This window comes from Dermacentor variabilis, chromosome 6 (genome assembly GCF_050947875.1).
Source record: "Dermacentor variabilis isolate Ectoservices chromosome 6, ASM5094787v1, whole genome shotgun sequence".
Classification (NCBI taxonomy): Eukaryota; Metazoa; Arthropoda; class Arachnida; order Ixodida; family Ixodidae; genus Dermacentor; species Dermacentor variabilis.
In genome coordinates this window covers 146,574,302-146,585,696 of record NC_134573.1, presented here as the reverse complement: position 1 = coordinate 146,585,696, position 11,395 = coordinate 146,574,302, and positions in this window count along the sequence as shown.

Here is an 11,395-nt window from a genome sequence, read left to right as displayed (position 1 = left end):
ACTCTACCGGGACTACATATATGATAGATGTATAGCACGCATTTGCGGCACGCGCTTCCCTGGCTCTTGGCACACACACTTGACTGCCGTCGCTAGCAAGCGTTCCCTTCTACCGTTTGCTCAATCGACTCCGTTTCGAGTTCAGCCTCTCGCAGCTTCCCGGTCGGCCCATTTGCCGCACTTCTAGAACCTGCAGGAAAGTGGGAGATTGCTAATCGACAATTGCCCATTGTTGTCGTGTCGGGCCCGAACTTAAGGCGATCTTCGCCCCCTTCGGCCCCGCCGGACAGGCCACGTAACTCGCTCGTGACCCCAAAAATACGAACGACGACAACGCGCCGCCGCGAGCCTTTTATTCTGCGCGGGGAAGGCAATCGATCACGTCGCATTTGCGTCATTAATGATCCGCTTGTTATTCAGGCTGCGATCGCCGTGAGTGCATTTGAACACGCGCGGAGTTTTGTACGCTTGCTTCGCGCGCACATACACACACGCCCAGGTTTATCGCCACAGACTCCGCCTGCACGCGCCCGTGTAGACCCCGCATCGCGGGTCGCGCGCGAGCCGGAAATGAATGATAATTGTAAAATGCGCGCTCCGCAGATTGCCAGACGTCGCGGCGCGTTTTGAAGCCCCGCCGAAGGTCGAGCCGGCTGCGCAATAAGCAAATGAACGGTGACCCCTTCTGTTCGCCGTTCATATTCTTTCTTTCTCTTCGCGCTTGCTGTCTGATGATAAGTTCAAAGCTATATGCTGGCCGAAACGCGACAAAGGCCTGTGAGCTCCAGGGCAAACCATTTCCTTTCCGCATGCGCTGCGCACACAATGGGCTACGTTTTGAACGCGCGTATTTGCATGCATGTCAGCAGCCGCTCGCGCGCGTCTTTCTTTGGTTTGCCGTCTCGCTCGAGCGGTCTCGCGCTGGCTCGTCTCCCGAATACGTCGAGCTCGAGATACAGTTTTTGATAGTTTCATTTATCGAGCGCGGCAAACTAAAGGAGAGATAAGGAAAGGGATCATTGGTCGGCAGAAGTTCATGTACAGGCTATGTGGAAAGTCTGTACATAAGCGCGTTTTCAAGGAAAGTGCACAGATAGACGCGTATGTGTTGCGTTGCACATTTCTGACGGCGAATGTATACTTGTGGTATTACACCGTACGCTTCTACTCTGCAGAGTTGTTTTGCCACCTTTATTTCGCTTATGATATCTCTGTTGACATTCTACGCACAGTTCTGCGGAGCAGTACAAACAGCTTAACAATGAACACTTCAAATGTTAACACCGGGTAGGAGATTTCTACTCGGCGTTGCGTTTTTCGTCCCATTGTTATGTGCTTTGTAAACTCTTACCTGCCTGTACTTTGGTCGTTTGTTCGTTTTTACACTTCTGTAGCTATAGAGCTTACGACACGTTTAACATTTTTCGCAATCACTTCGTCTAGCATCCCCATCATGCTGCCTCTGGAGGGGAGGAGGTTAACTAATTACAATGATGGCGAGGCTACAAGTCCAAGGACCGTGACGCCATCGCTTTACTGGACTTAGCGCGAGCGCCGCATTTGGAGAGGCCGTGGATTACGGGGGCACAGCTTAGATTTTACAAACAAACACGCTTTCAAGAGACTGGCGAAGCAAATTCCGTTGAAGAGCCGCCGTCAGTCGCAACAGACGCCTTCACATTGTCAGACGCCAAGTCGAATGGATGTAAATTCTGAAAGCTCGCGGCGTAGCGAAAGCAGTGTGCACAAGGCACAACGCTGTCGCCACCGCCGCCGCTGCTATTGCTGCTGGGTAATCACTATATACGCATTACAGGGTCGACCGGTTCGCCATTGTCGCGATTTTCGTCACGCCGCGCCACTGCCGGTCCGGCAGGCCGCCACTTCTCAAATGTCGGCTCTGGCCCCGAAATGAGATGTCAGAAGAGCAAGTGGACCGCGAGCCGCAGCCGTACGCGAAATTCGCGTGCACGAATGAGCGCGTTCATACACAGACACGCAGAAAGCCGCGGGCGTTCCCGTGCATGGGCGGCCTGCTTTTGCCGCTGACGCACCGAACAGGCTTCGACTCGAGGAAAAAAAGAAAAGCAAAACAGTAGCTGTGGCTCGCCCAACGAAAAACACCAAATATGCCCGAGTTGACATACGGAGCTCGAGCGCCGAAAAGCCTGAAAAATAAAGAAAAAAGAAGAAAGAAAATGAGTGATTCGTTGACCGCGATGGCGCAGGCGACTCCCCGACGGTCGCTGTCCTGTATGACGCGCTGACGTGGTTGCCCCTTTTGAAGCGAGGTGCAGTTAAAGAACAAGTACAGCCGAAAAGGTCAGAGAGAAAAGAAAGAAAGAGAGGGAGAGAAACGACGCACGTTGTAGAGTCGCTTCCTTTGTGCATTGCTGCTGCCTCACGGCGGCGGCAGCGCCAACGCATGCAGCTGAGAAGAGGCGTTCGTGTTTACACTCGGGTTACGGAACCGGTCCAGTAACTTCTTCCAGGGCGAGCCGGGCAACGGCTTTTTCGGTTCCTCACGCAGGCGCACACACACATACTTCCCCGGGCAGGCGCCCCTTACCCATTCCTGCATGCAGCCGTTTTCTCTGTGCGAGCTCCTTTTTTTTTTTTTTCCTTTAGGGGTTTTATTGTTGTTCCCTGGCACAGGATTTTTCTCTAACCATGCGGGCCGTGTTCTTTGTCAGCTTTCACCGCTTTTTGCGGTTTTTCGTTTTACGGTTTCGCGCGCTGCGATTGTTTGACACCTTCTCCAGATGAAACAGGTGTGCTTGCGCTGCGGGGCGAAGTGAGCAGAACCATAAATATGAGGCAAATGGAATTGAATTGTAGAGGCTATTTGTTTCGAAAGCTGGACAGTGGAGTCCGAGCGACGCCGTAATGGATGACTCCAGATTCATTCTGACCATTTGGAATCCTTTAACGTGCACCCAAAGTAAACTATAGACGTAGTAACTAAACTATAGTAAACTCTTTCTTTCTTTCTTTCTCTCTTTCTTTCTTTCTTTCTTTCTTTCTTTCTTCCTTTCTTTCTTTCTTTCTTTTTACGCGAGGTCGGCTGCACGGAGTCGGAAAGCGATAAGAGAGACTACGCCGTGGGAAACGGGTGTGTGTGTGTGTGTGTGTGTGTGTGTGTGTGTGTGTGTGTGTGTGTGTGTGTGTGTGTGTGTGTGTGTGTGTGTGTGTGTGTGTGTGTGTGTGTGTGTGTGTGTGTGTGTGTGCGTGTGTGCGTGCGTGTGTGTGTGCGTGCGTGCGTGCGTGCGTGCGCGCCCGGGATTCGAACATGCAACCTAATACTCAGCAGCGCCGTAGCCACTGAGCTAACGCGACCGTTGTAAGGCGAATAAGATGTCCTATAAGAGCAGAAAAAGATAAGAAGAAAGCATGCGCTGAATGTAGTCATGTTCAAGAGACCTAGAGAAAGTCTATAACTATAAGACAGTCCGCGAAGTGAGTTCGATAAACGACCGGGAGCGCTTTGGTGCGACGACGTATTATAAGGTGGTCATTTGTGCCGCCTTATATTGCGCACGTGCAATGCGCGCGCACGGTTGTGTCACGCTTTCTGGGACAATGGATTTGCTTCCGATTTGCTATACTGTGGGCTCCGATCGTCATTTTGCCCGCCGAACTGAATAAAAGAAAAATCGTATCTGTACTAACTTTTCCGAGTTTTTTCTCGTTGCGTTGACGACAGGCTGTCTTACCACACGCTAGAGCCATGAATGCATAACCATGCGAGAAAAACTGCAAAATAAAGCCACAAAGAAGTGCGCCGACAACGAACCCTATGTAAGCTACACGGATATTAGCACGGGACTTTAATATCAGCGAATGTTCTGATCGGAGCAGCTTTGGCTTTTAGGTGAGCAATATACTTGCACTCATGGGTGCGAAAGGTACCCGTGCTCTTCGCCCCTTCACCTACCTCTCAAGATATACGAGTTCGTTAATGCGAATCCCGAGCGAGCAGTATGAAATTCCACGCGCGAGAGCCCTCTTAATCCCCCCGCCTCGTTGGGCGCCAAATATAGTGCACCGCCAGCCGGCCACCACCGTAGCCTATGAATAGCAGACTCCATGAACTCGGAGCGGGCCGGGGGCAGCTCTTCGCAGGAGTTCCTTAGCCAGGTACTGCCTAAAACAGAAGGCCGACCTCCGGCCCTTTTCTCACTATAAACAAACAACAAGCAAGCAAGCGTGCAAACAAGCAAGCAAGCAAGCAAGCAAGCAATGCATAAAGAACTTCAGGGAAACTTGTATTACAGAGACAACTCACAAGGCTGTCGCGGGAGCTTTTCTTTATCGCTACATCGACCGGGGTAGATTACGATGCTGAATTGAATGACCGGGGTACAACGCTTGAGCAGATTGTTGAACGTTCAGAGACAAAAACGGAGTTTGAGGAAATGTAGTGAGGCGGGTATCACGCCGTCAGTATCAAGCTTCGCTCCGAACTCCTCGCGCTTATTGCTGTCTGTATACTTTGAGAGGGACTTCGCGACCACAGCGGGGCCTTGTTTGCCGAAATACTCGCAGTGGCAGAAGGTGTGCCCTCCTTAGGCCACACCGCGGCCACTCCGTAGTTTTCACCGTCCCGACATACTTTAGCTCGAGCTGTGGCAGAGTAACTGCAGAACGAACGCAAAACAAAAGAGTGGGCCGGGAACATATACTAGGTCTACTTCGCTTAGTTCGACAAAACGACATTTTAGTGCATACGCAGGCAACAAGTCATACTTAAAGACGAGTTAGGGGGACAGTTCTAGCACCCGCTTTGCTTTTTATCCCCGAAATGACATTCCAGAATGCTGTCACCAGCACGCGCGCAAATCCTCGTAAGTACAAACAAGCGTTATACGCCGATTAAAACGGTGATCGCTTAAGCTTGGAGGACGGCGCTATTGTGTGTGTAAGGTGGGGGTGGGGGGGAAGCGGAACCCTACAGTTTTTCTTTTCATTTAGAACAATTAAGACAGGGCGCAATATGAATTAGTCTACTCCGGACAACTGTATCCGTCTTCGGAATGACGACTGGCGCTAATCTTGCTTGTCGTGCACACTACAATTGGAAACAGTACGGGTTTCGAAATCTCGGTCCGTTAATCTCTCAACTCTCCCACTTCCCACTTGATGGTCAGTGTCTGCAATTTGCGTGTTTCATCACGAACGACTGAAACGCGAACCTTCGTCAAGTGCTTACATGTGTGTCCACATATATTCGACAACCTCATCGTGGGTCCGTGCTCGTGGCTTTCGTTGAACATTAAATCAGCATACTGTTTTGTCAAACTGCAGCTTCAAGATTGACCTAGTTTGCGCGCCTTAATTGAAAAGCTTAAACCAGCAGAACCAACACAATACTTGCGGGTGTGTCGTCTCCTATACTGTCATTCTATTGTGTCTTTTCCGCCAATTTTAAGCTTTTAGAGAGACACCGACGCCGAAGACTAAGTCATTACCGAATTATGATTTCGCATTGCCGGGGCGCCGCCCCACTCTCATCGTGAGAGGAGGCTTCGTAAGCCAGAGAATTCGCTAAAAGAAGAGACAGGCGGGAACGCCACCCTGAAATCCCCGCGTTAGCTTGGCGTGACGTCACACATTTGCAGAGTGTCCGCCTTGGTCTGTAGTCATCTGTTTCTCGGTAACAAGGAATGCATGCCATGCATACAGATAAATAAAACCAAGCACTCAACTTCCGAACTTTCGAAAAAAAATTCGTGCCCGAAAAACAGTCCTAGTTTACGAGAAAATACTTTGAAGCCTGCGCCACGTCACAATGGCATGACGGTTGAGTGAGTTCTGGCGTGAAAATTAAAAGAATGAGAAAGATAAGCCTTCATGTTCTCAACTATCAATTAACCATCTTATCCACCATGATGGCTCAGTCGCTATGGGGTTGCGCTGATGAGCACGTGGTCGCGGGTTCGATCCCCGGCTCTTCGCGGCCGCATTCCAATGGAGGAGGAATGCAAAAAAACGCCTTTGCGTGTATACCATGCTTTGGGTGCGCGTTAAAGAACCCCAACGTGGTGAAAATTCATTTCCAGCAGCCCACTATACAGGCGTTCCTCCTAAGCCACTGCGCACTTTCGGGATGTCAAGCCCTGCAATTTATTCTTTTAGTGAACCGTCTTCCGACAAACGAATGAACACATGGCGTTTGCAAAGAATACTGCATCAGCCTCGACTGATCTAGCTTTGGTGTTCAGTGTCCAACTACCGCACCTTCATCAAGCCGTGTTAACACACACACACACACACACACACACACACACACACACACACACACACACACACACACACACACACACACACACACACACACACACACACACACACACACACACACACACGAACCGCAGAAGCCACACGTCCCTGCCTTAAAAGCTGCTACAAAAACAATGCAAAACAACGCGCGACATTTCGCTTGTTGTCTGCCCGCCGCTGCTAAGCCTTCTGCTTTCCCTCATCACTGCTTCTTCTTCTGACAATTCGTTCATTCGTTCCTCTCTCGGAGAGGCTTCGTCCTCCGCAGCGCTGCACACGACGCCGGCTGCTGACTGGCGCCGCCGCCGCCGAGGTGTGTGCCACAATCTTCCTGCCGCATGCGGTGCGCCGCCGAGTCGCACGCATACGCCGAGGCGCGCGCGGCTCGTCGACGCACTTATCGCCTCTGCGCGAGGAGCCTGGCTTCCCTAACGAGTGACAACACCTGGTTGCCGGCCCACGCTCGACACCGCCCGTGTCTCTCTGCTGCAGCCTCTGTCGGCCGCTGTCGCCGCCGCCGCAGCAACAGCCGGCGTTTGTCGACTAATTTGCGAGGACGCACGACGGCGGCTGGCGCGACTAATGACAGAGCGTTTTTGAAGCCACGGCTTGCGCTCTTTGTTGCGTGAAACGCTTAGTAACCCAGTCTGTCCGCAGCATTTTCCAGGATAATTACCATTCAGAGAGAGAACTCCGGCGCTGTTGTCCCTCGGCTAACCATGGGAATGTTGGGGAAGTATTCATGGATTTCACTAGCCTTCGCGCTTCTGGCCTCAGACGTTCCTGCGGAGATGTTTAGTACGCTTTATCTTACAAGTTTCCAAGCAGCGATATTGTTTTTTAATGCATCAAGGGAAGGAGTCTCGGAGCGCGTGCATAATCATCGTGAAGTGTCGCACTCGCAACGCAATGTACTTTTCTTCTTCTTTTCCCCCCTTTTTGCTGTTGTTGTTGTTGGAAGTGATCAATTGGCAAAGTGACAAACTCGTTTGAAGTAATAAAGACTAAGTTAGTCAAATCAATGTGAGATACCCATAATTCGACGCCGGATAAAACGCCATTCTTGAAGCCCTTGTAGACAGTAGCGCCACAAGCGCTCTATAGTAATTATTACACTAAACTCTGCGCTCGGCTGTTCATCTGTACTATATTAGAGCATCTGGGCAGGCGATCGGGAGGAAAAGGACCACAGTTTCGCGATAAGGGCGAAGCAACGAATGCGATAGCAACACGTTAAAATATTATACGAATTATGAAAGGGTCGTGGCTGTATATAGTGTCAATATGAATTGTAGCTAGCGTAAGTTCACTAAGTAAACACGCTGGGTGTGGCGTGCGTAGACACATACACAGTGGCACTTGCACGTACTCAATGGCGCTACAACAGAGGTTCGTTCCCTGGCATTGCGCTGCAGGTCACCAGGCAGCACTATATATAAGCCGATGGGCTACAGCTTGGCTCTAATGAGTATACTAGCCGAGAAATCGATTATTGACCGGCGAGCCACGTCAAACACCGGGATGGAGGTCAAAGAAAGCTTCATTTAATAGCCGAGTTTATATTGAGGCGCGAATACACAGCAATGCACAACAACCGTTGGTCATAAAATCGAAAGGGAGGGAAAAAAAAAAAAGAAAGTTGGAGAAGCGCAATTTATACGCGCAGCAGCGTCGTTAGCGCGCTTACGTGAATCGTCGCGTCCACATTGCTTGTTATAATGCATATTTAGGAAAGCGTTTTACAGTGCGTTTGAGCGAACGACCTCGCCTCACCGAAAACATGCATTCCATGCATTCCGTTCTTCGAACAGCACTGTGCTGCTGAGCAGAGAGAGAGAGAGAGACAGAGAGAGAGAGAGAAACCGTCGAGAGTTTACAGCGCAATTTGCTAAAACAATACCACAGCATTTTTATCGCGCTGCAGCCGACGCCTGCGCGCATGCGCCGTCTCATCAGGCGAGAGAAAGCGCGGCGTTCGTTCTCCCCTTAATTACCTCCACGCGTCACGTGAGTCGAGCAATCAGAGAGATTAATGAACCCAACGGCGAAAATTATGCGCCCTAACGTGCAACGCATGTATATATACACATATTCTCGCGCCTCTCTTGCGACGCAAACCATGCACCGCACGTTAAAGTTACGAAACACGGGCAATGCGGATGCCAAAGTGCGAAAATAATTGCCTCGCAAACAGAGGAGCTCGCGGCTGATAAAGCGCTTAGGCGAACAATCGCGTACTTAGCCAGAATGGACCTAGAGGCGAGCTTTTCTTTTCTTTCCTTTTCGTTTCCTCCCCCCCCCTTTTTTTTTTCTCTTTAACTGCTCTCAGACTTCCATTCCCGGTGCGTTTCGTGCCGGCATTCTTGCAGTATTTTGCATTTCGTATTCCTGATTGCAGTACAATTCTATTTGTACATTTAATTATAGCTTATATAACATAATAATTAATAATTAACATCAATGCTTCGCTCGAGCGAAACATAGCATCTCTCACCAGATCGCGCATCGCATCGCACCGTCTGTCTATTTTATTTTTTTACTTATGCGACGATTACATTTTTCAACTTGAATGCGAATATATAACAAATAATCACTTCCGGTTAAAATTGATGACTGGTGTAGACTGCTTATAACTCAATAGTAAATGGACATCACCCTTTAAGGTTGCGAGGTGTATTGTTAAAGCATATTTGCAAGTCAACCACACACGCGATGTGTCTTTTGCTCGCCGTACTTATTATTACGGAAGCCTGCAGTGAAGTTTTCCTGATTGTGCTCTTTCCAACGTCTGTTACTTTTTCCATGTTTTTCACGTATGACCCGTTTCTTTCGTCCTCGCCATAATCGGGGTATTAAATCAAGATATCACAGTCAACAACCGCTACACCTAACGAACTTACCTATCAGCTATACGCTATCGGTCGCTTCGTGATACAAATTTGCTACAAATTGGGTGGATGACGATTTGCCTCTTTCATATGACCCTTCCTCCACTTTTCAGACTTCCGCAGAACAGATTTGCCCGGTTATGAGACTCTGTCCTTCCAGTACACAATGCCCACGTTCAAAAAAGAAACATGTTTTCGTACACCCATAGTGATTCTCTGGTAGCTCTGTGAGAAGTTAAATGAATAAGGCAATGGGACAGGAGGTAATTAGTTTCGTGTGTTGGCATGACAAGCGTATCCTTTAGTCCTCGGCTGCTACAAACACAGTAATAATTAGTCATGCTCCGCAGTAATACTGTTGCATTCGATGTGTTTAGCTTTTCTATTTAATAGGGGATCGATACCTGCTATACAGGTTTGTAGCTTCATACGAAGCGTAGCCGTATACTCTCGCTGTGGAACCAAATCGAGAATGATTATCATCATTTCGTCATGCCAACGATAGAACAGAATTTTTGCAAAAAAAGTTGGAGAAGGCAGTAGTACTCCTCGCTGGGTGGGATAGTGCGAGGAACACAGGCTAGCAATACTGCGCAGCATAGACGAAGGCACAAAGACAACTCAAGATCGAGTGAGTGAGTGAGTGAGTGAGTGAGTGAGTGAGTGAGTGAGTGAGTGAGTGAGTGAGTGAGTGAGTGAGTGAGTGAGTGAGTGAGTGAGTGAGTGAGTGAGTGAGTGCGGAATGGGTAGGCGAGGTAATTGACGAAGTTATTTTCCGGATTAAAATTTACTAAGTCCCAGTGGAATCTGGGAAAGAAAGCGAACAATTACCCCGAACCACGGCGTGATGGCTTAGTGCATATACTCATGCCAACGATAGGACAGAATTTTTGCAAAAAAAAGCTGGAGAAGGCAGTAGTACTCCTCGCTGGATGGGATAGTGCGAGGAACACAGGCTAGCAATACTGCGCAGCGTAGACGAAGGCACAAAGACAACTCAAGATCGAGTGAGTGAGTGAGTGAGTGAGTGAGTGAGTGAGTGAGTGAGTGAGTGAGTGAGTGAGTGAGTGAGTGAGTGAGTGAGTGAGTGAGTGAGTGAGTGAGTGAGTGAGTGAGTGAGTGAGTGAGTGAGTGAGTGAGTGAGTGAGTGAGTGAGTGAGTGGGGAATGGGTAGGCGAGCTAATTGAAGTTATTTTCCGGATTAAAATTTACTAAGTCTCAGTGGAATCTGGGAAAGAAAGCGAACAATTACCCCGAACCACGGCGTGATGGCTTAGTGCATGTACTCGTACGCGTCTACATGGAGCTCCGCTGCTGAACATTAGGTCCTCGCTTCGATTCCTGGCCGAAGCAGCCCCATCCCTCTGGTAGCGGAATTCAAAACACACGTGTATACTGAGCTTTGCTCGCACGTCAAAGACGCCGTAAGAGGCCAAAAATGAATCCAAAGCCCCTACTCACTCCTTCACCGCAACGTCTCTCATAGCCAGATTGTAGCTTTGAGGCGTACAACACCATAGCTCATATCTCTTCATTCCCAACTCCTATATGCGCAAAGCCTGAACACGAAAACGTCAACGGCACGCATGAAAACGCAGAAGAAAAAAAAAAGAAGCTCCATGTCATTCTAAAGTGCCTTTACCTGGCTCGGAGACTTCAGCGAGAATCCAGTTTTGGTTAATATAAACGTTGCTGTCCCAGCAGACTCTCCTCCTAATTCAATCTCTCGATCTCTTGCCAAGAAAATTGAAACGGACCAGCGAAGCCGCTCGGGCAGCAACATTGTGGAAGCGCTCTCTGTGTGCAGTGCGAACACAGTGGTGCTGTGCGCTTTCAATTTTGTGTCTTTCTTCGTTTCTCAGCCTGACTGTCTCTTTCTCGCTTGGAGAGGTTACGTGCGCAAGTTGATTGCCAATTTAGATCGGCACGGTCTCGGTGCACCCGCTTTTGGCTGCAGAGTTACCGCTGGTCGGGAATATGTGTTCGTGTCTCTCGCTGCGGTGCCTGTCTGCACGCCCTTCCGCCCCCCCCCCTTTTTTTTAATTCAGACATTGTTATTTGCTGAACAATAGATGGAATCTGGCATTCGTTGGCAAGGGTGGCGGAATGGGGATGGTCTGGCTTACCATTATTTTATTCTCGGCTATGTGCACACGGAAGACACAAGAGTAGCGGTGCGCATATGAAAGCAGTTTTCTTAGGGGAGACGGGGATATAAAAAGAAATAG